This window comes from Myotis lucifugus, unplaced genomic scaffold (assembly GCF_000147115.1).
Source record: "Myotis lucifugus unplaced genomic scaffold, Myoluc2.0 scaffold_93, whole genome shotgun sequence".
In the NCBI taxonomy this organism is placed as follows: Eukaryota; Metazoa; Chordata; class Mammalia; order Chiroptera; family Vespertilionidae; genus Myotis; species Myotis lucifugus.
The window spans coordinates 4,307,919-4,332,332 of NW_005871141.1; positions in this window are offsets into that span (position 1 = coordinate 4,307,919).

The following is a 24,414-nucleotide window of genomic DNA, read 5'->3' on the forward strand; positions in this document are numbered from 1 at the left end:
CCTTGTGTCAGAAGAAAAGACTGGAGACGCAACTTGAAGAGCCGTTGTTCTTTCCTCGGGAGATCTCTGTAAAATTTGTCATGGTGAGTGATCTTAAAGATTAAACATAAAATTTACTGAAAAATCATCATTTTCTTTAAATATGCCTTTGCAATCATTACCAGAAACTACAAGAACAACAACAAAAGAACCAGATGCCTTTTGAAGTTCGTATTTTCATATAGTTTATAGTCTAGCAAATTGTCTTATGGTGGGTGATTTATGTGATGTTTAACATTCTGAATTTTGCCTATATACAAAGAAAACCATCTTCTTTAGATTCTGTTAATGAGTCACTTTGTTTGTACATGTAACCACGAAGGGAACTTTTTTCTTCTTCTCTTTTTCAATGCGTGCTGTTGGCGTTTTGGTGGCTAATTAACGTGGAGTGCTAAGTGCTGAGTACACGTCTGAACGGTAGCACCTTCAGCTCTATAGACTCTCATCCCAGACTTCTGCTAATAATCACTGCACACATAGGTGCATAGCCCGAGGCAGTTAGAAGCCATCTGATTGCAAGAGTTAATGTGTAGACTTACCTAATTAAATTCCCCAGCCGGAATGTGTTGTCTGCACACATCAAAGTTCACAAAGGAGAAGTATCGGAGCAGAATGAAAAATGGCAGTGGCCCTAATGGAGTCCCCGGAGAGGAGCTTTTAAGACTAAAATAAAAATCTATCAACGCGGAACAAGAAAGGATGCAGTTCCGCTGGAGTGAGGGTGGCTCTGCTGACCTTCATGCAGATGCTCCTCGTGCATCTCATCACTGAACAGAAGCGAGGATGTCTCTGTCTACCTTCTTGCGTCTATGAAGTGGGTGGGACGGTCTGGGCATCTGAAAACTCTTTTTTTATGTCGTACTTGGGAACTTGAAGACGATCCTGATCTCTTTCTTTCTCTTGAGACTCCATAGCTACTGCTTGTGTACCTGCGTCCTTGCCTTCCTGTAAGAATCCGGTAGCTGCACAAATGCACGGAGAGAGATTGCTTTGTGCGCACCTTTGGCTTCCCCTGCCCCCGAGGGACGCGGGCAAATTCACATTCCCCAGCCTCGTGTGGGACGTTGACAAGGACAGAGGACATAATGTCAAAGAAAGAAAGAAAAATAATTTAGTAGCTAAATGGACCTAGTCCAGATCAGCTCAACTGGGAAATAGTACTACAAAAACTTTCTTGGGTCTTCTTCTTATTTGCAAATTCTTTGCTTCTATCTATTTTTTATCACTCACATTCACATTGGTAGCTAACTCTCATTTTAATCGCCCTGGTGTTTATGAACATGTAAGAAATGCCCATTTTCAAATGTTTATTACAACTCTTCTACACACATCTCGCTGCCCTTCGGAACAGGAGGGCTTGTCCAGCCCTGCTTTCCCGCCAATGCTGTCTCCACCTCCCCACCCTCTTCCCACTTCCAGTCCAGGACTGGGGATGAGGGCCATCCGATGCATAAATGCCCTGCCCTGTGAGCCCCGAGCCAATCAGGAGGGAAGGCAGGCTGAGTATAGGGGCCTGGCTCTCACCCGCACCTGCCAGTGCTGAGGGGATGGATTTGGTCAGCATGACGGGGCGCTGATGATGGTGCCATCAGCAGGACGTCTTCCAGGGTCTTCAGCCCCCAAGCAAGCAGCTCTTACTTGTGAGGAGTGGCGATGTGTTTTCTTAATAAGATAAAGTATAAGGTTAATTTAGAAGAGGATCTTAGCAGGGATGTTACTAACAAAATAAATTTTATTATAGAAGTGTAGTGGGGGCAAAGCTTCATTCTCCACGCTGTGATATGTCTCTTGTTGGCCTATGTAGGTAGAAGAAAAAAGGTAGACAAGACAGGATATCCACGAGTTTTCTTCTAGTGACTTCCATTGAAGCTGTAATATCAGAGAATGAAAACCCCAGGAGGAAATGCAGAGGCGACGTTAGAGTGCCCAGCGTGTGACTGCTGGGTCTTACCTGATGGTGGGGTGTCCTTTCCCATCCCACGTCCGCAACATCAGTTCTCAACCTTGGAGTAGAGACAGTTACAAGGAAATGGGCTGAATTCAAGGTTTTTGTTGCTTTCATCACTATCTCCTTCTCTTCTCTTCCATATGTTTAAACCAATAGGAATCTTTAAATGTCAAATTAAACACTTCCCACAAAAGTGTAACAGTCTTCTCTCCATTCTCTGGAGGAAGATATAGTTCCAGGAGTTTTGTCTAGAAAGATTCCCATTGCGTAGACGAGGCTCTATTTATGTCTCCTACTCAACGAGGAGTGACAACGTCGTGAGCTAAGATGTGTGGATACAGAGTAAGAAAACCAGACAACTCCTTGGTTAACTTTTAGTCAGAATATTAGTTTGACTTCAGTATTTTATTTTACATGTAGATTCCAAGATAATTTGTTGCACTCAAACTCATATATCATGTCGTATCATGTAAAATACAGACTATCTTTGATCCTATGAAATAGTGGATTATTACCACCCTTTGTTAAAGTGGAAACTTAGACACTTTCAACTCCTCTACCTATGACATAAATATTTGATTTATATGTTGGATTAAAAGAAATTTGAATTTGAAATTTGTCTGTGACCAGAAGAGCCTACATATAGATTTCAGGTCAAAAACAAAGTAAAAGCAAATCCTATCTTCTGAGGTGAATTAAATTACAAACTCTCAGAACAATAGGATGGAAGAAAGATGATGAGGTTTGGGTAACGGGATTAACCAGAAAAGAGCACCTGCCTCCTTGCCCTCTCTTGGATCATTTTCTCCTTTGGCATCTGTGGCATCGTCCTCGCTGTGTCCTTATTGTCAGCAGACTTCACTGGCTCATTCTTTTTATGGGGCCTCTTCAAGCCTTTATCCCAGCCACCTCTTCCTCATGTTCCTTTCCGGTGGCTCTCCAAGCCAGGTCTCTGGATCAGCGGTATCAACATCGCCTGACAATTGTTAGAAATGCAAGTTTCGGGCCTCACTCCAGAATCTCAAACCTATTCCCTAAATCAGAAACCCAGGAGGAAGCACCCAGCAACCACCTATGTTGTAGCAAACCCTCCAGGTGATTCTGAATGCAAACTCAAGTTTGCAGATCTCTATTCTGTTCTCTTCTGAGGCTTTTTGATCCAGGGTTAGGGATTCAGGTGTGATGTATACACTGTAGAGAACTGTATTTTTGAAAGCTGGCCACAAGCATATATCCTGTCTCATAAGTCCTTCTAGACCTTGCTGCTGCTCCATCAACAGGTGGCGTCTGACTACCCTCCTCTTGAGTCTGGGCACAATTGTCACTTGCTTATAATCAATAGTATGCAGTGGAGTCCCAATAGCTTCCAAGGACAAGCCATAAATGGTGATGAGTCTTCTGTCTTATCTACCAGAACATCACACTTGGGGTCTTGAGCCACCAAGAAAGAAGTCTGACTTCCGTGGGGTTGCCAGGGTGTAAGGGAGCCAAGCACATAGAAAGGCTCTGCTCTGGGGATGGACCCAGACTGCAAGCTCTTCCTGCCCAGGCACCAGACTGAGAGGTGGGGAGTCCCCTGCAGGCCACACAGGAGGAAAAGGGTGGAAGGGAGCTGAGCCAGGTCAGGCCCCATAGGCCTACTTCTCCTTAAAATTTGGTTGAAATGACCCCTGGGACTTGGCTGGAATTGACTTTTCACTTTATTCTGCTATTGAACAGTCAGTCAAGTGGTGCAAATAACAGGCATGACATTCCAGATGTAAGAGGACCTTTTCTCCAGAGACTTCCTGGGCTCTCAGGAAGGGAGGCTGGAATTGTCATGGTTTCCAGATCATGTTCTGGGGTCATCATCTCCTGCCCTCCCACAGACATGAACTTCTGCAATGGATTTGTTCTGAATCATCAGCCCAATTTGAAGTTTCAGTACAACCGCCTGGCCATGGCTGTAACCCAGGGAAACAGAATATTCTGTGGATGACGAGTGAGATAGGCATGCAAAAGGGGATCAGTTCTCGGGGTGTTAATCTATGATTTATTGCATGTGATGAAGGATCCTTGAGAGAGTCCCTGTCCATCAATCTTCTGGAAACTGTGGCGTGAATGAGGCAGAAAATGTCAGGCTTGTGATTGGAAGAAGGAGACAAGGTGATAGAGTCGATGGAGAGACAGCTACCCCATTGCCCTTCCAGAAAAGCACCAGCTAATTGCCCTGGGTAAGTGGCCACCCAGTGAGGACTGTACCTGCAGCTTAACGTTTTCCTTATTCAGAACCTCAGGTGCTCATCAACCAGAGGCCGCTTGCTTTTCTGTCACACAAGCTTCCTTTGGAGGACAGCACAGACAGCCTTTATTGATTCATCTACTCAATTCAGTTACAGTTGAGGCCAGTATATCCTTTTGCCTTTCCTTCTAAATGAAAGTAAACTAAAATTGAAAAAAGATCTTTCATCTCACTACCTTACCCTGGAAGGTGAGAGAGAGGCTTGAACTCGCTTCTGCCACTCATAACTTCTTGTGGAGTTGTTGAGTAGGCTTTCTTACAAAGCAAAACAAGGTGTTTTGCTTTTAGGGAATAAGGAAAGATTTTTTTAAAATACCATTCACCAGCAAGTAGATTTCCATCAGCACAGTGGTCAGTTTCATTGTAAGGTTCACTTCTATTATGTGCTAGAAGCGCTCATTCTCCTTTTAAAAATATAATGAAAATAATTTGATGCCAATTTCCATGGTGATAAGAGAGGAGAACATCACTTAGAATCGTCACGAGGACATAGATCTGAATTAGTATGAAACTGAGTTGGTCCCTTTGTGTCACGAGTTCTCTGGGTTTTGTAGTTGTTATTGTTTCATTACTGAAGGGGGGGAAATGCTTTTTTCAAAAAAAAATGTAGGGCTGTTATTAAATCACATTCTTTTTTATATCTTACTGCTCAATCAGTTCTTTTTTTTTTTCATGAAGCAGTGCTTGAAAGGAGCATCGTAATTCTGCCTTTATGAATATTTTTATAACGAAACTGTAGTTGAAAAGGTTTTAGATAAAGCATCAAAACCTAATATTCCCTTTGTGATGCCAAATGCCACTGTGTAATCTTCTTCACTGTGTCTGAGGCACTTGAGAAACTGTTGGATAAGCACTATATGGACGCACCTTCCTGGTTTTCTCTCCCTTCCTTTATTTGCCCCAACTTGGCAAGCGTGAACCTTATTGGTCCAGTGCTTTTGATGAGGAAAATAAGACATTATTTTTTGCGGGATGGGGGGGTGGGGGGGGGGTAGAGGGGAAAGTGAAGGCTGGCCTAGCAGCCTGACTCTGTACCTAGTTAATCAGTATCCCTAATGCACATTCCTGTTAGCCTATAGTCTATCACTGCCCCTTCCTTCATTATCTGGTCTTATAAGACCTGTTTACCTAAATACTCCCATTTTACAGAGGCCATAAACCATGAACAATACACAACCCCTGGAGGGGGTTATCAGTGCTGGCACCAGGCCAGGCCTTTTGGTGTGGTCTCATGTCCCCATCCAACACATGGGGCTTTTTGCAAAGCCCGAGAAAGGTCCGGAAGTCTGATCCATATTTGGGGGACAAAGAAACCAAAGGGTATAAAGAGAAAGCTGCCTCCATATTGGCTTGCTCAGGATTTGGAAACAGGCAGCCCTGAGTCATGGTACTAGTACATCTGGAAATAAATGGGTTTTTCCTGTTTCTCTGAGTACTCCTGTGTGTGTATTTTCCGGTCGCCTAGTGAATTCTGTAACACTTTGCTACTCTCAGACTTGCTCCCAGGATCCCCCAAACCCAGGACAGCATTCAAGTGCATGTAAGGACCATCTATTTCATTAACACGAAGGCCTGGCAAAGAACTTGAGATTTCATTTAAAAGGAATACAGCTCTGATTTTACACCTAATTTCCCCTTTATTATTCTGGGGTATAGTCTTGGTTTACATTGATATGAATAAATCTGCATTATCATATTAAATTGGTCGCATTTTATTTTTTAAAAGATTAAACTGGAGTTAGAGGAAAATGAAGTTCTTAAAATTGAATATAAAAAACAATGATAATAACTGGGCTATATTCATATGAAAAAAACTAAGCAAATAAGGAAAATTAGCATATGCCTTATTACCATAAATATTCCTACAGAAAGTACTTTATTTTTTTAAATATATTTTATTGATTTTTTACAGAGAGGAAGGGAGAGGGATAGAGAGTTAGAAACATCGATGAGAGAGAAACATCAATCAGCTGCCTCCTGCACACTCCCTACTGGGGATATGCCCGCAACCAAGGTACATGCCCTTGACTGGACTCGAACCTGAGACCCTTGAGTCCGCAGGCCGACGCTCTATCCACTGAGCCAAACCGGTTAGGGCTACAGAAAGTACTTTAATGTGTTGTCCCTGTTTAAAGTGTTGGGAAATATAAGCTCTGATCACTAACCTTATTATCACCTAAACTGTTCAGTGGTACTTTTGTTACAACTAATTGAAATAAGGCTTTTAGTCTAAAAAGGTGACTGACTGTGAAGGGAAACAAAATCTTTTAGTGAGAACACAAGTTACTCCCACTGGTACCAGCACCCCTACAACAAAAGCACGTGAAGTCCCTCCTGAACAACCAAGATTCTTCCGTGACCTTCAGAAGCGTGACCCCACCAGCTGCTGTGAACTCCGTGTTCGGGTCCTCAGGGCGAGCAGCTGCAGAGGCTCAGCCAGACCGGTTCCGTGTGTACGTGAGCGAGGCCTCCCGCGTGGGGCAGGCCTCGGAATTGGGATTCTCTCGAGTGGATATTTGATGACATGATCGCAGGTCCAATTTCAGCGTCACCCCCGAGAAATGTCGTGGGAACATTTGTTTACTTGAGGAGGCCCTGTGTCCCCTTCATCGCACTTATTAAACTTGAGCAACCTTTGTCTTTTAACTTGTTTTTGGCTGCCTCCCCCAGAAACAGCCCCATCAAGGCTAACACCTACTTGTCTTATTCATCATTACATTCCTACTTCCTGGAAAATGGGCTGATACATGGTAGATACCCAGTGACTAGTTTTTGAATCTGTGACTTCTTAACAAGAACTGGAAATAGACCCACGCACACGGGAGGACATGGATGTAACTACACTAGAGGAACGGCCAGCTGAGTTTATTAGCCTTGCCTTTTCAGTGGCACTTCCCTGTGAATTAGCCTGACGCTCTCCATCATGTTGAATGCATCTTTTCAGTGTCCTTTAAAGCAGATCAATTTGAAACCTTGAAACACACACACCTATCCAAGGGCCTCTGCACAATAAAGCTAGACTACTGTGCATCTTGATGGAGTGGGATGCTTTTGATTCCGAATTTAACCCCTGAAAGATTGCAATGTTCATCTGGACGCAGGCTGGCTCAGCTCCCAGTGGGCATCTCTCTGAAATTGACACATTGACAAGGTGAATTCCATGCGGATTGTTGCTTGTCTGTGAGCTGGAATGTTCTTGAACACTGGCCAGTATTGATGCCTTGCCTGGCCTCCCTGCGCACACATCTGTCATGCTCCTATCGGTCCAGGAGAGACAGCCTGAGCAGTAGCGATGCAGGCGAAGTGGCCCCAGGGCCTCTGTGTCACCCTCTCCCTGCCTCCTGAATGCTGGTAGCGCTCTGTCCTCAGAGTAAGACCCCGCCGGGCCCAGGATCTAATTCCAGTAGCTTGGGGTCTGGAATTAGATTTTCTCACGGAGAAGTCACCATGGGGTTAAGGATCTCTCAACGACCAAATGGTCTTTGGTATTGGACTTGCAGGCACCTCTCTGCCAGTCTGATCGAACCACTGCATCGGGCACCGAGGTTGCAGGAGAAGCCTCGTCCGCGTGAGGCGGTCCATCGCCGCCCATCAGGCCCCGAGAGCTGTGCGCACGTGGATAGAAATAACGGACCGCAGCGCGTATCATCAGTCCGCAGCACTTTCCAAGCCTGAGTGCGCCTTGAGCACTGAGCCGGGACGGCCTGTAAAGTACATGGTTCGGGGGAGCAGCGTCTTTGGTCCTGTGAGTCCTGGACAGACGGGAAAGGCTTCCTTCTAATAATCAGCGGCCAGATCAGCGCCTCCGGGGTCAGGAGGCGGGTGGGCCTGTAGGTGACACAGGACGCTAGTCTCGGGAACAACTTGGTGCACAGGCGCCTGTTTGCTCTGGGGCCGCTTTGTCAGGTTCTGGACTGAAGGAAACCACAGTCACGGTGTTTACAGCGGTCCCAGCCCTGGTCCCCGGAGGCCCCTGTTCTGTGGGTGCTTTCCTGCTGCTGGTAACAGCCCTGAAACGCACATCGCAAACACTCTCCACGCAGCCCACACGCCTCGCAGGGGATGTGACAGAAATGGGACCCTTCTACCCGAAAGGAGAAGCAGGTGCAGGTGGCACCCGGGGGACGCAGACGGGCTTTAATCAGCTTAGAACAAAGGCCTCTGGTCAGGTGTTCTCTCAGCCAGATTTCGGTTCTCCTTTGATGAAGCCTGCGCTTCTCTCCGCACCATGTGCTGCTGTACTTGGCTTCGCTTCTTTATCTGTGGCCCGCCTGGACTTCAACATTTCTTTGGCTTGATGGCTTTGAACCTCACAGCTTCTTATTCTGACAATCAACTGCAGAGTCTGTGTGTGTGTGTGTGTGTGTGTGTAGGTGAAAACATATTGGTATCTTTTTAAAAATATATATTTTTATGGATTTCAGAGAGGGGGAGAGAGAGAGAGATAGAAACATCAATGATGAGAGAGAATCATTGATCAGTTGCCTCCTGCACACTCCCTACTGGGGATCAAGCCCGCAACCCGACATGTGCCCCGACCAGAAATAGAACCGTGACCTCCTGGTTCATTAGGTTGACACTCAACCACTGAGCCACACTGGCCGGGCTGTTGGTATTTTCTAAGCAGCGACATGAGCGTGTGTCTGCTTGTTGTGTGGAATCAATCACACTGTGGCAGCCATTGGCCATTGCTTGTTCTCACAGAGCACCCGCGAGGAATTTCTTCTCAAATCCGAAAGGCAAGCCCAGAGTCACATCCCTCGCATGCTGTGCTTGGAAATTCTGCCACGCGGGCTGAGCTGCGATTTATTTTTCCTGCAGGCTGCGTCGCCACCCCCATTGTTTGTGTGAGAGTCTATCTGAGCAGACAATCTAACACTCCTGCCCGTTCCTGTTGTTTACGGACAGGGATCTGCCAGGAGGAGATGCAGTTTGCTTCCCAAGTGGCAACAAATCAATGACTTAGATGCCGCGGGCAATGATGATGTACATATACATTGAGAACGCCGTACGTGGGCTATGCCAGGAGACCATGTAGGCCCAATGGGGTTTGGATCTATAAGCAGTACTCAAACACAAGACTCATTTCTAAGGAAAAGTTGTGAATCAATAATTTTAACATTGAGAACTGCGGCCATCTGCCACAATTGCAGGGTGTTTGGGAGTGTTTGAAATCACTGACCTTAATCCAGGGCGCTCTCAACGCCTTTAACTTGGCGGCAGAGCAAGGTAAACAGAAATCCTCGGGCAGTTCAGGGGAGAATCTGTTGCTCCCTGTTCCAAGCCTGAAATTTCTTTGAAGTCCTGTGATTTGCCATAAATATTCATGAGCCTTTTGCATTTTATACATGCAATATCCATTTTTATTTCAATGGAAAATTAATGTGCCCCCATCATCTTGAATAAAAAGATGCGGGGAGACATCCCAACGTTATTCTGGGGCCATCGCAGCCGTGGGGGTTCTGCTAACACTGCCAGGTGCCCCTCAGGCCCTGCTCAGAGGAACACAACTCCCCTCGGAGCATGCCAGCCCCTCAGGGGGAGCTCTTGTTCTCCTTGGGGCAGGAGCAGAGGCTCAGGGATGTTACGTCGCCTGGTTCAGGTAAGCTGAGGTCTCCTGAGGATTCTAAGCCCGCTGCTCCCGTCCCACCACTCAGCAGCCAGAACACATACCCATCTGGCCTCCGGGCCCCCGGGGAGCCCAGAATAAGGCCCTATATCAGCACCTCCCTCATGACCTGTCACAGAAGACCGAGGTCTTCCAGCCGGACTCTTTTTGCTGCGAATAAGCTCTGGAAAATGTCACCAACATTTGGTCATTTTCTGTGTGAGGAGCCTGGATCAAAAAGAAACATGTCCGCGTGGGCCTTTTGCTCCCAAGGTCACCCACTGTCTAAGCGCCTCACCCACCCGCAGGCCCTGACACGGGCACCTGAGCGGGAGCGCCACCTCTGAGCTCTGTGCTGTGAGAGTCCTGGCCACACTCAGACAGGCAGGCACCATGTCTGTCTGTTGGTCTCTCTCCTCAGTTACTGGTGTTTCCTGCACAGACCAGTGCGTGGGAGAGGTCGGGAATTCAATCTAGAAGTGACATCGCGCAAATAGCTCACTTATGCAGGTATGCCCAGGTACTGCGAGAACACAGACCACCAAGTGAGAGTGAGCAGCCGGGGCAGGCTTCCTGCGGAGGTGGTAAGGGAGCTGGACCTGGAGGGGTGAGTAGGAGTTCGCTAAATTAAAACCTGCAGGGAGGGAGGAAGGGGGAATGAGCAGGAGGGCACGGTGGCTTCCTTTTGCTACTGATTCTAATCTCACAAGGGAATACATGGAGGATTTAGAGCCTGGGCTAGCTAGCCTCCGCTAGGAAGGGCCCCCACACAGCGTGAGGTCTGCCACGGGTGTGAGGAGAACGCAAGCTTTGGCTACATTGCTCTATTCTCAACTAACTGTTGGACAAGAAACAACAGGAAAATGCAGGTTTAAATCAGGTGACTGGTGGCAAAAGAAATAACCTGGAAAGTTACAACATGGGGCGCTGTGGAACCAACAAGAGGCAGTTAGTACTGGAGCATCTCTTCTGTGTCTTCTTACGCCTTCCCATTGCATAGAAGGTGTCACTTTCCTTTTTTCCTGTGAGATTCTGAAGCGGTCATTTGCTCTTATGCGCACAGGTAATTACCTAGCTGCTGCCTTGGCCAGGGATGCCATCTCCTTTATGTACACACAGTATTTTAAGAAACTGAGCTACAGGGAGACTGCGACCTCTTTGTTAGTATATTACACATAAGCATGGCTTTCATCTATTTCGTCTGGACCCGTTGCCATCTATTCAACTCCGAGTTTGCATACAATGCACAGTTCTATTGCCCCCAGCGCCTGGCATTTCCTCAGATGTGACCCTCGTGCTCCGTGTATTTCTCCTGGAATGCTGCCTCCTGGGATTTCCCCACAAAGACCCCCAGGCTTCTGAGAAGTGAATGTTCTCTCTTCTGAAGACGGTGAGGTTGTGAGATCACACACCAGGTAACTGGGACCTGAAACCTCATCAAGGTGTTTTCAGAGCTCAGCCTCCTGAGAATGAGATGCGCAGGGAATTTCATGCCAGCGGCTCCGGAACCTTGTCACAATAGATAAGGCCCACGCGAAGGCTGCTGCACGGCTTCTGGGGCTGCTGAGTACAGAGTAATACTGGGTCCTCATTTCACTCAAGGACACAGGAGCGGCAGCATCCAGGCCTCCTCTGACCCCTTTATCCGTAACAGCAGAAGGAGAAGCACCTTGACACCAGGCCCAGTGATGACTGGATCTACATGTGCTCGCCTACTTACTCAAAACCCCTTCCTCTGGGCGGCCTTCTCGAAAGACTCCCCATCTGATGACTTTAATGTTTCATTTCGGGGGCACATTGATTGTATTAACATCCCAATTCTTCACCCCCCACCGCTGCCACCCCATATCTGCAGCCTCTTAGTGGTCCTCGATCCTTAGGCGGCCTCCTTCCTGTCCCTGGGTTCTGAGCTGGGCCAGGGGCTTTGATTTGGCCGCTGCATCATCACCGAGGTGTGACGCAGGTAGAGGCCTGGAAAGTACGGGCCGTTTTCATCTCCCCTTTGTCCCTCGGACTCAGCTGTGAGGACGTGTTTGGGCTAAGCTTGACAGAGAACAGGAGGCGTGAGGCCCAGCTGGCCCTGCTGCCCCCGCTGACAGCCAGCCCACCTCCGGCATCGTGACTGGACAGTAACCCGCAGGGGACTACAGCTGATGGCCACGTCTGCCACGCCCAGCCCGCATCGGCAGAACCCTGAGCTAATGCATGCTTACGGTCTGACGACACCAAAATGGTGTTTGGTACTAGGTCACTCTATTGTGACAATGTGTAACATAATAATCTATATCAAACCATATAATGTATGTATGCTTTATCAATTACTTATAGAATAACATATATTTATATTGTGCTTCTGTCACATGTACTAAGCCTATTCCATCATCCACCCCCGTCCCCACCAACTTTATTTTAAACATGTTCTCTTGAGTGTTCTAGAAAGAGCTGCCACACGGCCCCTCACTCCCCTCTGCCAACATGACTCTTTGGATGAAGGCTGCTTCCCAGTTTCAAGGACAGATAAGCGATAGGCTGGCTGGCAGCTAACCACGTTCTGTAGTGAATCTGCAGAAAGGAGTGTGAGTGCAGGCCGTGGAGGCCCTCACTGACTGAAGCTGATGCGGTGACTGAAAGGTCAGGGCTGGCACTCAGGTGGACCATGTGCACAGTCAGTGTGTAGTTGGTGCATAATTAGTGCATAGTTGGTGCATAGTTAGTGCATAATTAGTGCATAGTTGGTGCACAGTTAGTGCATAATTAGCGCATAGTTAGTGCATAGTTAGTGCACAACTAATGCACAGTTAGTTCATAGTTGGTGCACAGTCAGATGAAGCAGGTTGCAGGAGAAGCCGGCATGCTGAAGGAAGCACAGATTAGAGCTTGTAGCTGCTGAAAGACGGGAAGGGGAAGTGTGCTGTGCCCCAAAGCAGAGCCCGCAGGCCCCTCTGCCTGTGGCACATCAGGCTGCTCCAGAAGTTCCCGTGTCTTAGGGCAGCTGGTAATGCGCTGCAGCAGCCTGGCTGGGAGAGAGAATGACTTTCTCCCTTTAATACGAAAGGAAGCATCCCCTTCCCCCCTGAGCTGCCATGGAAACCATATTTGTCCAGAAGCTGAAATCTCCCAGAACCAAGTCCAGGGTTTAAGGCACAGTGTGCCAACAGGCATTTGCTAGAAATGTAAGCAAGGCTGGTCAGAGGACAGGGTAGAAGCCCCGAGGGAGACAGTGCACCCTGGGATCCATAGGTCAATTCATGCGACAAGAGCATGACCTATCGTCACATGATGGACACAAACCACGAGGTCCGATGCGCTGTGCCGGCCACACCGGCCTGCCTGTGAGGACTGCGCCTTGTTTCTGTTTTCACTCACACGTGTCCTCAGGGGAACACGCTTTCCATGTCAATTCTCATGCGTGTGGGGACGTTAGCTCTCCTAGAGCAGCTGTCTATGACGGTCTCCACCACGAAATCATCGTTTGGAGCCATGTGGACAGTTCTCACTGAAGGAGTGGATCATCTTAGCACACCCGCACTGGCCGCCAGACAAAGTGGGAGAAAACTGTTTATTGGATTTGGATGATGGAGGCTCTTATTGGTGATCTCAATGCAGATGCGTCTGAGGCTTCAGAGGCAGTGGATGCCCAGGAGAAAGCAGCTGGTGAGTGTGAGGCATTGTTTAGAATCTGGCTCAGTGTGGTATCAAGTATCAAGACATCACTGGATAAGAACAATATTTGGATTTTGTAGAGCTTTATAGCTAAAAAATCCGGGGGGGGGGGGGGGGGGGGGGGGACTCAGCCCAGCCTGAACTCTCTCCAATCGGGAACCCCTCGGGGGATGTCTGAATCTCTCTTGTAGTCTGGGACCTCTGGCTCCTAGCCACTCACCTGCCTGCCTGCCTGCCTGATCGCCCCCAATTATCCCCCTTCTGGCCTGCTCACCCCCACCTGTCCCCCCCTGCTGGCCTGCTTGACCCCAACTGCCCCCCCCCCGCCAGCCTGATCGCCCCTAACTGCCTCTGCCTCGGCCCCGCCACCATGTCCAGAAGGACATCCAGAAGGTCTCCCGGAAGGTCTCCCAGTCTAATTAGCATATTACCCTTTTATTAGTGTAGATAAGTATTTTCACACACATTTCCTTATTTCAGCTTCTGAGGGGCTTGTTATCCCCACTTCATGGACAAAGATGCAAGTTCAGGTAAAATTAATGAGTTGCCACTGGTCCTAACTCTGCTACTAACCAGCTTAAGCAAGTATCCTAACCCGCCAGTGTCTTGGACTCTTTAAAGGTAAAATGGGGATAGTAATAATAATAATAATTAGTTCATATCGATGCTGTGAGAAATAAAGGTAATACATGCAAAGTGCTTAGAATAATGTGTGTAATTCAGAAAGCCTCAATAAATATCAGCTAACGATTGTGCCGATTGCACGTGGAAGGGCTAGGATTGAAATGTGGGTCTTCTACTGTCAAGTCCAGTGAGAGTCCTACTGTGGCGCAGCTGGGTTTTGAGTAGGAGGGCCTGAAATTGAACCTGAGGACTTAGATTCTGGAAGTGTGTGTGTATGTGTGTGTGTGTGTGTGTGTGTGTGTGTGTGTGTGTGTGTGTGCAGGGGATGGAGGCAGGCAAGAGAATCTCAAGTTCAAGATCTGAGCAATAAGGACACGATTATTGCTATTGGACATGACTTAAAAGAGAGGATGTGGTGTTAGGTCCATCTCTTCTCTAGTAGTTTGACCTCCTGCCTTTTAGAGATGGAACTATTTCCCAGGACCCAGGAGACTGATAGGCACAGATGCGGTAGCCACTGGGCTGTTCATGACGTCATGTCAAATAGTTCAGACGTCACATAAACGTAAAGAACGAAAAGCCGGCTGTTTTGTCCTGATTGTTGGTGACAGTGAGTGATAACACTGCTCTGAGACGGTGCCCTAGGAGCTTCTGTGGAATGTAAGAGACAAAGGCTGGGAAGCATGAATCAAGCTCACAGTGTAATTGGAAAAATTGAGAAAGAAATTCATAAAATCTCTACGTATTAATCCCATAAATCCTGGTATATTTAGACCTCACAGTTTCTAATATGGGGAATGGAGATTAGACAAAAAGAGGAACTATTTTAAAATTACAAATTTCTACATTGTACCCTGCTGAAAGTTACTACGGAGTAATATTTAATAGTTCTGTGACTTTCAGCCAGAGAATTAAAACTCCGAGTCTCATATTTGTCATTGAAAATGGATTTTGCCTGGCCAGTGTGGCTCAATGGTTGAGCATTGACCCATGAACCAGAAGGTCACCATTGATTCCTTGTCACATGCCAGGGTTGCAGGCTCAGTCCCCAGTCTAGGGTGTGCAGGAGGCAGCTAATCCATGATTCTCTCTCATCATTGATGTTTCTATCTCTTTCTCTCTCTCTCCCTTCCTCTCTGAAATCAACAAAAATATTTTTAAAAAAAGAAAAGAAAATGGATTCCTTTGCAGAGTTGTTGTAAAATTCAGATGAGAAAATACTTTGAGAGCCTTATGATTCCAGATGATGAATCACCTACCGATCTAACATAAACTTCCCCTCCTGTGTATTCTTCAGTTGTCTCGGCCTAAATGTTCCACGTTCATTGGATGAAGATGATGGTGAGCCACACAACGCAAAGTCCCGTTCCCTCTAATGACAGGACCAGAGCCGCTGCAGGTGCACTTTAGTGCAATGCCTGGACTATACCGACAGGTGAAGACGTGGGAAGAGTAAAGGCAGGTGGCCAGGTAGGAGGCGGCTGTAAAAATCCAGTTTGGAGGAAATGCTTTCCTTTGACTGAGATGATGGTGACATTAGGAGGAGCAGCTGCACCTGGGCAGAGGTCTTGAGTGCAGCCTCGGTGTGTACCAAAGCTCGCGGCAGACTCTCAGTCATCGCTGATGTATGTGTCTCTGCTGCCACTTCAAGCCAGATGCCATGGACTGGATTGTCATCCTTTCTCAATTCTCGGTGAAAATCACCTCTCTCTCATTTTTGCTGTCAAGACACTCATAATTTCTATTCTGACAATGGCCACAGGCTCCTGACTGGTCTGCCTGCCGACACTCAGTCCTTTCAATTTCCTCAGCCATACTATTGGCATATAAGGTGCTCAGTATAAAGAAATATATTCTTCCTCATTCAACTCCCAAATCACAACCCTGTGCAGCCTATTGATCTCTGCCCTTTCCGCGCCAGCGACCAAAGGTATCACTTTGGGAGGCGACTGCTGTATGGGGAGTTCATCGCTCCCTCAGCTCAAATTTTACACAAAAACTCTAGGTCCTCCGTGACTGAGAAAATAAATGGTTATTCTGAACTTGTTGCAACGCCTTCAGGGAAGTGACGTTTGAATTCTGTGAAATGTTTAAATAGATTTACTGAGTGATCAGCTCTTGGTTTAAATGAAGTTGACCAGGCGATCATGGAAAGTTCCCATAAACTTTGTGTAACGGAGCTTATATTTGCTTGAAATAGCTTTAACAGTTCTACTTAGAGAAAAAAAGGCACACGGAACATTCTGGCAAACTCTAGAATGAGAAAAAAGCACTGCCTAGTGCCCCCATGACAGCTAGACATGTAGTATAAATAGTAACAGAGAGAGCATAGCAATTACAGTTTGATTGTGAAATGAAAATGAAATCAGATGAAGGTTCCTGGAGGGACATATAACTGGCAATAAAGACAGAACTTAAATATTCTGTCAGTTGGCAATCTCATAGACTCCTAGAGTGCCTCATCTCCTTGACCTTCTTAATGTATGGGCCCTTTATGAAGCGAAGTGTCTTGATTTTTTTCCTATGATTAATGAAATCCAACAGTCTTTAATGATAAGATTATGGATTAATAAGGTAGTGAAGGTCATTTCAATCACTATCTTGCAAGATATACCTGTATGCGCTTGACCTCTGAGCTTTAAACCAATGTTTGAGAATCACATTTTTGAAGGCCATTAACTGTGGTGGGCCTAAGAAATGAAATACGATTGAGAAAAAGAAGGCTACAAACTGCTAGTAACTATAGGGTGCTCCATATGTAAAGTTACTAGATCTTTAGAAAATAACATCTCACATGAGTGTGTGTATATAATCTACATTATGCATAATGCATTTACGTATGTGTGTATGTATAGGTATGTCAAGACAGAAAAAGAGAGAGGAGAAGAGGAATGAGAAATAAAATAAAATGTTGTTGCTGTTACTGAAGAAGGGAAAAAGAACAACGATGAGCCACTTTTTGAGTGGAAACATGTGGTATGTTGACAGGAGAGCAGGAGTTAGGGCTGGATTAAGTCAGAGTCGGTCTAATGATCACTTTCTTGCCTCTGGGATTCTATAGTCTCTCTTCTAAGTTCCTGGGTACCGTCTGCTCTGTGTGGGAAGTTAGGCACAACTCAGCCAACCAAGAACCTCTTGGTCTTAGATCCATCACTTTAATCCTGTGTAATTGCTTTCACCAATAGCTACATCACAGCAGCGGAGTTGCAAGTTGCTTCTTTCTCAAAGGTGTGAGGACTGATGGTTTCTTATCCGTGGAAAATGCTTCATCCCCATTGCACACCCAGAGCAATTAGCACGTGGCCTTTGGTTGGCTAGTCCTCATCTCCCCGGCTGCGCTGTGAGCGCCTTGAAGCAGGCGCCACCTCATTTATCTTTATAATTCAAACAGTGCGCCCACTGCCTAACCCATAGAAGATGCTCAGTAAAAGATGACTGAATTCAAGGAAGTTTAGATGTGCACCCAAAGAGCCCAAGTGTGTATTTTACCTGACAAGTTATGCAGTGAAGTAAGCTCAAAAGCAAATTTTCATGCAGAACTCTTAGCAAACCAATAACAATTATATTTTACAGCAGAAGATTTCTTCTGTAAAGAATTCCATAACAGCAAGACACAAAAGTAACTCCGAGATAGACCGCATTGTGCGAAAGGCTTGTTATAACTTTGTTTTGAAGAATGGTTGCTTACTAAAATCAAAAACTATTCTTTTCAAATGCAGACATTCTACTGGTAGAAACTAATAAAATTTTCTAGTCATGACAATCAGGAAACTGTATGAGGTAACTCCATTTCTTTTGAAGAATTCATTCTAGGGACTTACCTTTTTTTAAATATATTTTATTGATTTTTTACAGAGAGGAAGGGAGAGAGATAGAGAGTTAGAAACATCGATGAGAGAGAAACATCAATCAGCCGCCTCCTGCACATCTCCTACTGGGGATGTGCCCGAAACCCAGGTACATGCCCTTGACCGGAATCAAACCTGGGACCCTTCAGTCCGCAGGCTGACGCTCCATCCACTGAGCCAAACTGGTTTTGGCAGGGACTTATCTTTATAGTCCTGTGAGTATAACAGGATGTGGACCAAAGGATAGCTTAAGTTTCAGGGGAAACTTGGAGATGGAGAGCAGGGTGCCGTGTGAATTTGTTGCTGGTGGAAATAGGGTTCTTGGAGTGCCGCTGGAATGAGAACGTCCAGAGGCCCCACGGGAGGACCCGATATTGCAGAAAGCTTCATTTCCAAGGGCCCATTTCCCCTCATCCCATCAAGGAAGGAGAACAGCTGTGGCGTCAATAGGGCTAGAGTCAGAGTCCGTGTCCAGGGTTTCTGTCCCGCATTGAGACAGTCCGACACAGCATCAGGCTGCTTAGCTGGTGTTCCCTGGGGCAGCCCATCACTCTATTACAGGTGGGTCCACAGGGCCACAGGGCTATGCGGCTACGGAGGGAACATGAGTGAGTGCAAGAGGATTGCAGAGCCAAGAACCAAGAGAGGGAATTCCTTTAAGGCAGTGATCAGCAAACTGCAGCTTGCCAGCCACATGCGGCTCTTTTGGCCCCTTGAGTGTGGCTCTTCCACAAAATACCGACTTCTGTGCATGGGCCACGAAGTTTCAATTGCACTGTACGTGCGCATCCGCACGTGGTATTTTGTGGAAGAGCCACACTCAAGGGGCCAAAGAGCCGCATGTGGCTCGAGAGCCGCAGTTTGCGGACCACTGCTTTAAGGGATTATGAGTTCTCACATTTTCATGGGCTTGCAGTGGCCACTCCCATTCTGGCCAACCTTCTCTGTCCCTAGGTTTGCCTGCGAGCCAAGTACCTGTCATCCAGCTTCACTGGGTATGCATCTGTCTCCCTCTTGCTGGACCCCCGGGGAGTGTGAAATTGCAGCTCCCCGGTGAGGCTGCCCAAATGACACGCCTATGATGCCTGACCTCCCTCTTGCTCCTTTCCTGTCATTAATAACTAGCTCATGGCAATGGGATCCAATCGGCAACAGTGTGGTTAGTCTCATCATCTAGACCACGGATTTACTTCTCTCTCTCTCTCTTTCTTCCTGCAAACTTCACTCCCTGGGGCACGGAAAAGGCCTGCAGAAAAGCTGAAGTGTTATACGCAGAAACTAAAGTATCTTTAAATACTGCTGTGGAGAGGCACAGCTTGCCTGCCTCACAAGCAGGCAGAAAGGCTGCGCTTTAAATCAAGCGCCCGGGGTGCCACAGGGGCTGGCTGTGTGGGATGCCCAGGGGACAAAAGATCAATTCAGCTTTGCCGAGTCCTGTTCGCAGTGGCTGGCTGGAAGCTGCTGGCAGGGCTCCAATCTGTAGAAATTTAGCTGCTTTGATAAGGTTAAAGGGGGCAACCAACCACCAATTAGAAAGCAAAACACAAGGCTGACAACATTACCAACACCCATTACTTCCACTTCATTATAAAGAAAAAATAAAAAATTGAAAGCAAAAAAAAGGGGGAAAAAAGTCTCTCATAAAAACTAACCCCCTGATTTAAAACATTTACCAGTCAGTATGGTTGATATTGAAAAACTATATATATTGGCTTGTGCCAGTTACAGGCACATCATGTCTATTGTTTCTAACCCCTTTGAGAAGTGCAATAATACCAATTAAAACTCTATGTGGGATTATGAAAAGAATGATGGCCTTTATGAATCTGCTGGGAAAAATAACAAAGTGCAGGGGAAAAGACTAAAAATAAACAATTACTATTGATGTTCATATAATTAAAAAGTCCAGCCCTGGCTGGTGTGGTTCAGGTAGTTGGGCGTGGTCCCATGCTTACAAATATACTTTAGATTGCTCTCCAATTTTATTCTTAAATTTTGTTTAGTAAAACTGGTAGAACAGTACCACCTTGACAAAGGTGGACTTAAACTCAAACAAATCCTATTAAAGAATTAAGTTTAATGAAATTTCAATTATTCCCCTATCTTCAAGATCATTTGGCAACACATGATTTATAAGATGTATTTTAAAACATGTCACACCTGCCATTGAAAAAACATTATAGGCATTTGATTGGTGACATAGTATAGCTTTTCTATTTCTGTATCTTTTCTCTGATAGTAATATTAAAATTAGTCTGTATTCCATTCATTAATCCAAAAATATTTACTGATACTTAATTATGTGTCAGGGTTCTGTGCAAGGTATAAAGAAATCTTTTATTTTCCTGAATGGGCTTATAGTATGGTAGTGAGATAAGTATTAAATATTAAATAAATAATTTTTATGAATAATGAACTACAATTATAAAGAAGATGCCAAGTCCACTAGTTAAGTGCATAAATTGGCAATTTGATGGCACACAAATTTCTTATGAGAGACCAAACACTAGACTTACAAAATAAAATGGTAAAGAGATTAAAAGCTTGCTACAAATACTCTATGATACACGGAATTTGGAGACTGTTGTTAAATTACACAGACAGATATACTATAAAGCTGGCACAAGACAGGCACTTAGGATGGTGAGTTATACCAAAATTGGCGATGCTCAATGAGTAAGCAAATGCCAATGTTAATGCAAGATTTAAAGCAAAAAAAAAAGATATATGACTTACAATTTGTAGATTTTTTGAGTTTGCTTTGTCACTAGGACTTTTAGTCAAATTATTCAAGAGTTTACAGAATTAGGATTGACCCTAGACGAGCTGGGTTTGCAGAAGTGTCTATTTCTAGGGGAGCTACTAACTTGGAAGACAAATGCCTCTCTGGGTATCAGTGTTTTCAGCTCTAAAGTGAGACCTTGAGCTGGATGGCCTGCGCTCCCTCCCAGCCATGCTTGCTTCACTCCAAATGACTGAAGTAGATAGAAAGGCCGTGTCTCTCATAACACATGTTCCTGTAAGCCTCTGTCCTTAGCAAACTAGGCACTCGTGTCCTTTAATGCTTTGTCCTTTGTCTGTAATGTAATGAATTATAATTTATCGGATATTATTAAAGCAATTAGGTACCTCTATAAAGAAAACCAGTAGCTGAATTATACTGATATTTAGATGTAAGGTTTATTTTGAGAAAAAAAACATACGCAGCCCAGCAGGAGTGGCTCAGTGGTTGAGCATCGACCTATGAGCCGTGAGGTCCCAGTTCGATTCTTGGTCAGGGCACATGCCTGGGTTTCGGGGCTTCATTCCCAATAAGGGGCGTGCAGGAGGCAGCCGATCTATGACTCTCTCTCATCATTGATGTTTCTATCTCTCTCCCTTCCTCTCTGAAATCAGTAAAAAAAAATCCAAATAATCAATATAACATGAGTTGATACCGGTTTGTAAAATTGCAAGGACATTATATAGGTGTATATATATTAAATAATCTATTAAAATATATATATTCATTTTTCTACACACAAAGTGAGTGTTTTCCATGGCCCTACGCTTTACTACCATAAGAGAGCTCTGAGAGTTCCAGTTGTGGGTAAAAATAAATGTTTGCTTTTTTGCTAAGAATGAAAAGCCACACTCCCTCCGGAGGAGAACTGAGCACCGTGTAATGTGTGCACAGCCACTTGCACACATCGCTGAGCCCGGGGTGCTTACAGCCATCTGCTGGATGCTCGGACATGTCTATCAATCACACAGCAGGTGCTGTCCAATCAGCGTCTTGGCTCCCTTCCCTGACTTTCTGGATCGAATGGCGGCAGCTAGGGGTTTGGGAGGCAGTGCTAAGTTTCTAGGGATCCACTAGTCCATGCGGGCGGCGACCTGACACTCCCCTATCAGTCAGGCTTCCCACCGCCTGGGGGCCGGAAAGCTGCACTGAGCTGGGCCTCCAGCGACCACTCCCAGACCACTCCCGACCACTCCCCATGTTCTCAATGTGTGGTTGGTCCAGGAAGTGCCAGAACAGGAGTGTGACTTACAGCTAAAGCTCTAGATTTGCCCCAAAACAATGAAGCCTACAGGTATGTCTAAGAGCTTATGATGTGCCAGGCATTAAACAAAGTGCTTTATATGCGTCTTTTATTTAATGTTTAAAATAACCAAATGCCAATGAGAAGGTGAGGTTCAGAGAGGTTAAGTAGCTACCAGACCTGGACCCCCATGATTTCACACTGCATTGCTTTGCTGAAGTCATAATAGATTGACGGAGCAGAAAAGAGAGAGTATAAAATAATTTAAGATGGAGTCCTCATCTGATTCCTTAGGGAAAAAAGAGTGTAGTATTTATGGTACAAGGGTGATTGCTTTACTGTGTAGGAAGAAGCCAAGTTAGCTCCTCAACTCATGGCATACAATAAGACTAATTCAATTTTATGAGATTAAAAACCCAAAACTAAAATACTTAAATAAAATATGTAAATACATTTGATTTATACTGACTAAGCAAGGGACTTCTGATTGCATGTGTGAGAAAATTAAATGCAAATTAAAAATTTGATTTGACTTTAAAAATCAGTGTCCAAAAAGTAAAAAAAGTAAAGATGAGCCAGCAAAGAAAATTGAGAGGAAACAGAATATTCAGAACAATTTTTGATTTGATATATAAAAATTTCATTTAAATCTTAGCACACTAAATATTGGCAAAAATCATGAAAAATAAGCAGGAAACATAAACACAAATGTAATAAACATAGGAACACATTAAACATGATAACATGTGCTGTTACTTTTAAACTTTCAAAAATTAACAAAATTATAAAGCTCTGTTGGCTAGGTTGAAATATTTCCAGGTATCAGTAAAGCAACAGGACATTATGCCTCAAGCTTCCTTGAAGAAACCATAATTTTTACCTTAAACCTTTACCATTTATTCTTTCTTTAAGGGCATAGTAAGAGATATGGTTAAATATTTATTCCCAGCTGTGTTTATCATTGCATTGTTTATAATCAGAGATACAATAAGTGTGTATTGTATATTGGCAATATAAATAGTATAATGTCAGCAAGACTATATAGTCTACAGAACCAAAACTGAGTCCAACTATGAGACTTTGAATGTCTAACCTCTCTGTCTCTCTTTCCCTAGCTGTAAATAATTAATAATAATAGTAATGATAATAATAGTGTAATATACTTCATGCAATTCTTTTGAGAGTAAAATATTAACATATGTAATAATACAATAGTAACTAGTACAAATGATTATTGTTACAAATATTGTCATTCTCATTATTATGTTGATTATGATTATAATTTTATGGTACATGAATAGGATGCACTTTTATTCAGCCAAAAATGTCGTGTTCTTAAATAGTTGAATGACATGAAATAGCTCTTAATAAATTGTTGATAAGGAACTATATAAATTATATAAATGCTATTTTTCTATTTTAGTAAACAAGTTATATTTATAGGTTAAAGACTAGAAGGAAACTTATGAAAAGGTCAACAGTGGTTATCTCTGGGATTGGTGGAACCCTGAGGGATACAATTCACTATTTAACAGAATAAAGAGGAAAAATCCCAGTCATCTCAGTTGATAAAGCACATGCATTCGGTAAAATCAGCATTCACACGTAATAACTCTTAGCAAACTAGTTGTAAGAGGGAAATTCTCTAACTTCATACATTGCATTTATTTAAAAACCTACAATTAGCATCATACTTTATGGGCAAAATACTGAGTTGTTAGTTGTTTTTCCCTTAATTGACAACCAGGCAAGAGTTTCTGCTCTCAACACTCCTATTAACATTATAACGAAAGTCCTATAAAATCAAAGAAAAATGTATAAAGACAGATAGATTAAAAATGAAGAAGAAATGAAACTATCTTGACTTGTAGACAATGTGATTGTTGATGCAGAAAATTTCAAATAAATTATATAAAAATTCACCTAAGTCTATTAGGTGAATCTATTCACCTAGATTTTATTAACATTGCAGGATATAAAGACAACACATAAAAAATAGTCTATTGTATTTCCATATGCTGCCTATAAAATAATTGCACATTGTAATTGTTTAAGTTCCATTTAAATTAGCAATCCCCCAAAAGAACTATTTAAAGATAAATTTAATTGGGCATTCACATGCAAAAAAATATGAATCTTGATCCATATTTTACACCATTTATAAAAATTAATTAAAAATGTACCATAGACCTCAGTGTCAATCCCCAAAAACCAAGATGGCGGCATAGGTTAATGCCGGAGTTTGCTGCCTCGAACAACCACTTCAAAAATACAACTAAAAGACGGAACGGACATCATCCAGAACCACAGGAAGGCTGGCTGAATGGAAGTTCTACAACTAGGAGGAACCGAGAATCAGAGGAGGCGCAGTGCTGAAG